General features: G+C 45.6%; 1 long non-coding RNA gene across 1 annotated transcript; it reads right to left on the reverse strand.

Moving 5' to 3' along the window:
- Positions 1-283: 283 nt before the first annotated feature.
- On the reverse strand, positions 284-5947 carry LOC114816238. The gene is made up of 2 exons (XR_003764001.1): positions 5910-5947; positions 284-656 (listed from the first exon to the last, which is right to left on the reverse strand). It is a non-coding gene; the product is annotated as an uncharacterized LOC114816238 (long non-coding RNA).
- Between the last annotated feature and the right edge of the window lie 1029 nt (positions 5948-6976).

The raw sequence follows: 6976 nt of genomic DNA on the forward strand, positions 1-6976 counted from the left end.
TATCCCCTTGAGACAGCAAGTGTGGATATTCCCACCTAGGCCAGGAAATCCCCACTTTGGAGAACCAACTTACTGCCATTCCCAACTGAGATGACTAGGATGAAAGACCCTCTAAGTCACGCAAATACTAATAATGATGGTATTTGTTAAGCGGTTACTATGTGCCAAGCACTGTACCAATTCTCATTCGCCCTAACCAAGTTCTGAATGGCATAATCGTTTTTGAAAACATTCCCCAATGCAAAGGTATAAATCTTGTCCAGAAAGCAGCCTAGGCCAACCATCAGGCTCACAAAAATCAGACTTTATTAATGATTCAAAAGTCGGGAATAAAGCAATTCGGCAAAGCACAGTGGAGAATCAGCACAATTTTCTGGACCCACACCTCCTGCCAAATAGGCGTAGGTATCACAACGTGAGAATTGCTGGAAAAGGACCCCACCCGGCTCTCTGTTCCCCAGGATCCCAGTCTGAATTGGGCAAACCGATCGATTCCTGAGGAGAAACTGTGAACTCAGCAGTCGACCATTAAGACTCAGATTCTGTTGACCGAAGGTAATGAGGTAAATATGGAGTTAGTTCTTTGCTGGGTACGGGCATAGTCGTTTCGTGCGGCTCAATGTGCTAGATCTTCTCCAGTTGGGATCCACCTGAGGCTAATTAACAGAAATGCCCCATGTAAATAAAAACCAGAGGAGGTAAATAGAAGGAGGAGGGAACACTGGAAAACGCTGCAAAGCCAGCAGGCCGATATGGCTCTGTGTCAATAATGCAGTAAAACAGCATCAAAAAGAACTCCACAATCAGAACAACATACATTTTCTACCCTTCCCCTAGCTTTCAGCACTCCAATATAGCATAGCAACCGTTTCTCCCAAAACCAAATTGTGTTGGCCAAGGTGAACTTGCCTACCAAAAAAAAAGAAGCCATACAAGACATTCCTTAGCACTTGCTAGTACAATTAGATAAGATTCCATTTGCATGGAATGACTGTGGGGTAATTCCAACTGGCACTGCCTTGGTCATAGAGCATTACGAGACTAATCAGTTAGTGGTTTGGGAAAAATAAATCTGTTTCTGGAAAAATTCTGATTGAGGGATACTGGGTAGCTCAAAGTTAAATATTTATGATACATTTTACTGTAAGTTCCAAGAGCAAAATAATAATAATGTTGGTATTTGTTAAGCGCTTACTATGTGCAGAGCACTGTTCTAAGCACTGGGGTAGACACAGGGGAATCAGGTTGTCCCATGTGGGGCTCACAGTCTTAATCCCCATTTTACAGATGAGGTAACTGAGGCACAGAGAAGCTAAGTGACTTGCCCACAGTCACAGTCACACAGCTGACAAGTGGCAGAGCCAGGATTCGAACCCATGACTTCTGACTCCAAAGCCCGTGCTCTTTCCACTGAGCCACACTGCTTCTATACCTTATAGTAAGGAAAATGTTTTGAACCTAATGACACATTTTGCAGAATTACCATTTTCTTGTAGCATCTCCTGTTCTAAAATGTTCCCGTTAAGACTCGGACTCACTGCTTTGCTCAACGCTGCTGCCAATTTGTAATACTCTTCATAGGATTACTTTATAAAAATATTTTATAATTCTCAGCTTTGAAAAACATATTTGGTCCCAGATGGCGCATTTTCCACTGACTATGGAGAATTAGAATTTGTAACAGAAGTTATTAACACACACATCATTCACTGACCAGTAGGCAGGACATTATTACTTCAATGCTTACTTAGACTGTGAGCCTCCTAAGGGATAGGGACCGTGTCTAATTCCTATGTGTGTATTGTGGTATTTGGTAAGCGCAAAGCACTCTACTAAGCACTGGGGTAGATACAAGAAAATCAAGTTGGACACAGTCCCGGTCCCATGTGGGGTTCACAGTCTTAATCCCCATTTAACAGATGAAGTGACTGAGGCCCAGAGAAGTGAAATGATTTGCCCAAGGTCACACAGCAGACAAGGGGCAGAGCCAGAATTAGAACTCAGAGCTTAGTAGAGTGTTCTGCAGAGAGTAGGCACTTAATAAATACGATTGCTACTACAGTCTTCTGCACAGGGTAGGTCCTTAATAAATACTGTGGCTATTACTACCAAGTACCTAGAGAAGCCATGAAAATTACACTGAAAGGGGTAGGCTCAAGAAACTCAAATTCATAGATGAGGCAGAATACCTAAAACAGTGTGTCTAGTCGAATGTAGAGAAAATAAGTGCTCTCTGTCCAGTTCAGAAACGAGAAGACATCATCAGGGTACTCTCACTGAAATCACTCTCCCTATAACACTCCAAGGATGGGAGCCAGCTGACCGGAAAAGCCCATCTTCCAGACCCAAATTGGAAGAGTAAGTTACGGGCACTTCAGTGGGCTCTACCATGGGCCAAGGCCTCAACTCACTATTTGCTTTTTAACCTAGCTCTGCCTCCACCACCGTTTGAATGACAACGTCAAGTTTAACTTGAAATTTCTGGAGAGCCACTGAATAATCATTTGTACTTCTGCACTTGGCTGTGTCCATTTTGTTTTTTCCAATGGCCTGTGTCAGCTCCGGTCAATCAATCGATGGTATGCACTGAGCTCTAACTGTGGGCAGAGGACTGTAGTGAGGGCTTGGGAGAGGAGTTGGCGGACACGATCTTCTCCCCCAAGCAGTTTACCATCTAGTAGAGAGGGAGAGAGCGGGAGGTCCAGCAGGTCCTTGACTCTTCCCTTCCCCAAATCGAGCCCAGGGGCATCGGTCCTGGCGTCCAGCACACTACCGGGCTCGGCCCAGGGAGATGTGGAGCCGCTGGAGCGTAGTACCCTTTCCCCGCATCCCTCTCAGTTCCCCGAGAGACCAGGACCACGAAATGACAGCCTGCCGGGGATGATTTTCTGAGTCCCAGACAAACCGATGCAAACATTCCCCGGCTCTCTGGGAGCTGGTTGGAGGGGTGGACCCTAAAACTATCATTTGGAAGCCCTGCAACCGCCTGTTCTGGCCTCCTTCCCAATAGGCAATAGAGCAATAATCAACGTAAGCAAACGTATCATTAGACACAAGCCCAAAGCAGCAAGATGTCCCGATAATGCCACTTGATTAGTACCATCTCTCAATGGTTACTGGAATAGGTAACTGAAGCTATTATGGTTTAATAATGTTCTATTTTTTCTTTGCATTATAATCTCTCAGGGAAATGAGGTGGCCTTGCCCTGGCTTCTGCGTATTATAAGGGTGTGGTGCACTGAGACGACTCTGGTTTTTGTGTTTTGTCTGGCCATTCTCCTTTCCCACAAGGTTATAAAGTGGTAACAGGGGAGGAGTATAATAAAACAGTCGACCAATTCCGGGGGGGGGCGGGGCAGGGGAGAAAAAAAGTTGCATATTCATTCATTCAATCGTATTTATTGAGCGCTTACTGTGTGCAGAGCACTGTACTAAACACTTGGAAAGTACAATTTGGCAATAGATAGAGGCAATCCCCACCCAACAACGGGCTCACAGTCTAGAAGGGGGAGACAGACAACATAACAAAACAAATAGACAGGCATCAATAGCATCAAAAAAAACAGAATTATAGATCTATACACATCATTAATAGAATAAATAGAGTAATAAATATGTACAACTATACACAAGTACTGCGGGGCAGGGAAGGGGGTAGAGCAGAGGGAGGGAGTAGGGGTGATGGGGAGGGGAGGAGAAGCAGAAGAAAAGGGAAGCTCAGTCTGGGAAGGCCTCCTACAGGAGGTGAGCGCTCAGTAGGGCTTTGAAGAGGGGACGAGAGCTAGTTTGGCGGATGTGAGGAGGGAGGGCATTCCAGGCCAGAGGTAGGACGCGGGCCAGGGGTCGACGGCAGGACAGGCGAGAACGAGGTAGAGCGAGGAGGTTAATGGCAGAGGAGCGGAGTGTGGGGGCTGGGCTGGAGAAGGAGAGAAGGGAGGTGAGGTAGGAGGGGGCAAGGTGATGGAGAGCTTTGAAGCCAAGAGTGAGGAGTTTTTGCTTTACGCGAAGGTTGATAGGCAGCCGCTGGAGATTTTTGAGGAGGGGAGTGACAGGCCCAGAGCGTTTCTGTAGAAAGAGAATCCGGGCAGCAGAGTGAAGTATAGACCGAAGCGGGGAGAAACAGGAGGATGGGAGATCAGACAGGAGGCTGATCCAGTAATCCAGTCGGGATACGATGAGAGATTGTACCGACAAGGTAGCGGTTTGGATGGAGAGGAAAGGGTGGATCACAGACACCATCAAAAAGTCTACAAGTCTAGAAGAACTCTTAGAGAGAATGAGAAGGGGTATTATTACTATTATTATTTTATTTGCTAAGTGCTTACTCTGTGTCAAGCACTGTTCTAAGTGCTGGGGTAGATACACGTTAATCAAGTTGGACACAGTCTCGGTCCCATGTGGAGCTTTCAGTCTAAGTAGGGCATATGCACAATTCACCCTTGAAGTAGCTTTAAATTGCTAATGGGTTCTAGGGTGTTTCCTACAGGAGCAGTTTCTAACTTACTTCATATTCCACAAGTCATCTGGATAAGGGAATCACCGAATTTGCAACTAGACTGTAAACTCGTTATGGGCTGGGAAGGTGCCTGCTAATTCGGTTGTATTGTAGTCTCCCAAGTGCTCTGCACATTCAATCGTACTTTCTGAGCGCTTACTGTGTGCAGAACACTGTCCTGAACGCTTGGGAAAGCACAATACAACAATAAGCACAGTGCCCACAGTGAGCTCCCAGTCTAGAGACAGACATCGATACAAGTAATAATAATAATAATGTTGGTATTTGTTAAGCGCTTACTATGTGCGGAGCACTGTTCTAAGAGCTAGGGCAGATACAGGGTAATCAGGTTGTCCCACGTGAGGCTCACAGTTAATCCCCATTTTACAGAGGAGGTAACTGAGGCACCGAGAAGTGAAGTGACTTGCCCACAGTCACACAGCTGACTAGTGGCAGAGCCGGAAGTCGAACCCATGACCTCTGACTCCCAAGCCCAGGCTCTTTCCACTGAGCCACGCTGCTTCCCCTATGGCCTATGGCCAAATAAAATGGCCAAGTAAATAAAATGACAGATAGGTACATACGCGCTGTGGGGCTGGGAGGGAGAAAGAGCAAAGGGAGCAAGTCAGGGCAACAAGAAGGGAGTGGGAGATGAGGAAAAGATAGTAAATGCTCAATAAATACCACTGATTGAATGACTGTTTTGCAGATAGGATGAATGGCCAAGCATTAATAAATCAATCAGTAGCATTTATTGAGCACCTACTGTGTGATGGGTTCTATATTTAGCATTAGGGCAAGAAGGCTCAGTGGAAAGAGCACGGGCTTGGGAGTCAGAGGTCATGAGTTCGAATTCTGGCTCTGCCACTTGTCAGCTGTGTGACTGTGGGCAAGTCACTTAACTTCTCTGTGCCTCAGTGACCTCATCTGTAGAATGGGGATTAACTGTGAGCCTCACATGGGACAATCTGATTACCCTGTATCTACCCCAGCGCTTAGAACAGTGCTCGGCACATAGTAAGCGCTTAACAAATACCAACATAATAATAACAACAGAGGTAAAAGATAGTCCCTGCGCTCAGGGGAGTTTAAAATCTAACAGGAGATGTTTCTTAACTGAGATCATCACCATCATGTGACAAAACTAAACATCCCAGGACTGGTTTAAGAGTCTGTTTTTATATTTTTTTTAATTGAGCACTTACTGTGTGCAGAGCACTTGTACTAAGTGGCTGGGAGAGTAGAATACAATAGAGTTGGTAGACATGTTCCCTGCCAACAGTGAGCTTACAGTCTGGAGGGGAAAATCCATTTCACAGATTGCAAATTTTCAAATTACTCTACTCATAAACATCTTTGAGGTCTGTCTTCACCATTAAAGTATAAGCTCCTTTTGGGCAAAGAATGTACTTACCAAGAAGGTCATGGTTCTAATCCTGGCTTCACCACTTGTCTGCTGTTGACCTTGGACAATTCACTTCACTTCTCTGGGACTCAGTTACCTCATCTGGAAAACGGAGATTGAGACTGTGAGCCCCACATGGGACAGGGACTGCGTCCAACTCGATTTGTTTGTATCCACCTCAGTGCTTAGTAAAGTGTCCGGCACATAGTAAGCGCTTAAAAAATACCACAATTATTATTATTGTTATTATTAATAATAATAAATAACTAGAGAACATGGCACCCAGTAGACAGTCAATAAATACTATTCCTCCCAGCTTCACCATTTGCTGGAGTCAAATTTCTAGGGTTTGTGAGGTCATAGGCCATGGTCTCCCCCAGGGAGAGGGAAAGCAGCTGGGCAAAAAGTGATGCTATTGGCTCGTAGCCTGCAACCCTAATTTATTGGCTGGTGATCCGGCAGCAGACAAAAATTCCCCCTTTAATTCCACTCCTTCAAAAAACAGTGAGAGAAGAGAACCAAAATGGCCAGAAACTTTGACCCCCTTGTCTCCTTTTTATCTGATAAGCTTAGGCACAGATTCCTACACCTCTTATAATCCAATTAGGGCAGCTAATCATGGCTACAGCAATGGCAGCTGGGAAACAAGGCCCCTGCCCAACAGCTGCACTGGCAAGACCACCCAGAAGCAGTATCGGAAGGCACTTCCCTAGCCCACTTTCCTTGGGCTCTGTGTTTTGCCAAAGGGCCTGGACCCCTTAACTCTTTCCACCTAGCTGTAGATACTAATGGCATCTATCAGGCAACACTGACCCCAGTGTGGTGGAGCCCACCTAGACCATTCCTGAACCTTCTTCCTTCCCACAGTGAAAGCCAGTATTAACTTCCAACTCCTATGACACCATTCCTTCTCCACCGCACCCTCATTCTGGACTCTTTTCAGTTAGGGAGAACACTGTAACCATTCCCTGACCAGCAGTAACTACTGGCTCAAACACCAACTCCTGCTTTCATGAGGCGTTTTGGGTTTTGTTTTTTTTTTTACGGTCTACTTTGACCAGTATTCGTCGTTCTGC

This window comes from Ornithorhynchus anatinus, chromosome 13 (assembly GCF_004115215.2).
Source record: "Ornithorhynchus anatinus isolate Pmale09 chromosome 13, mOrnAna1.pri.v4, whole genome shotgun sequence".
NCBI classification, from domain to species: Eukaryota; Metazoa; Chordata; class Mammalia; order Monotremata; family Ornithorhynchidae; genus Ornithorhynchus; species Ornithorhynchus anatinus.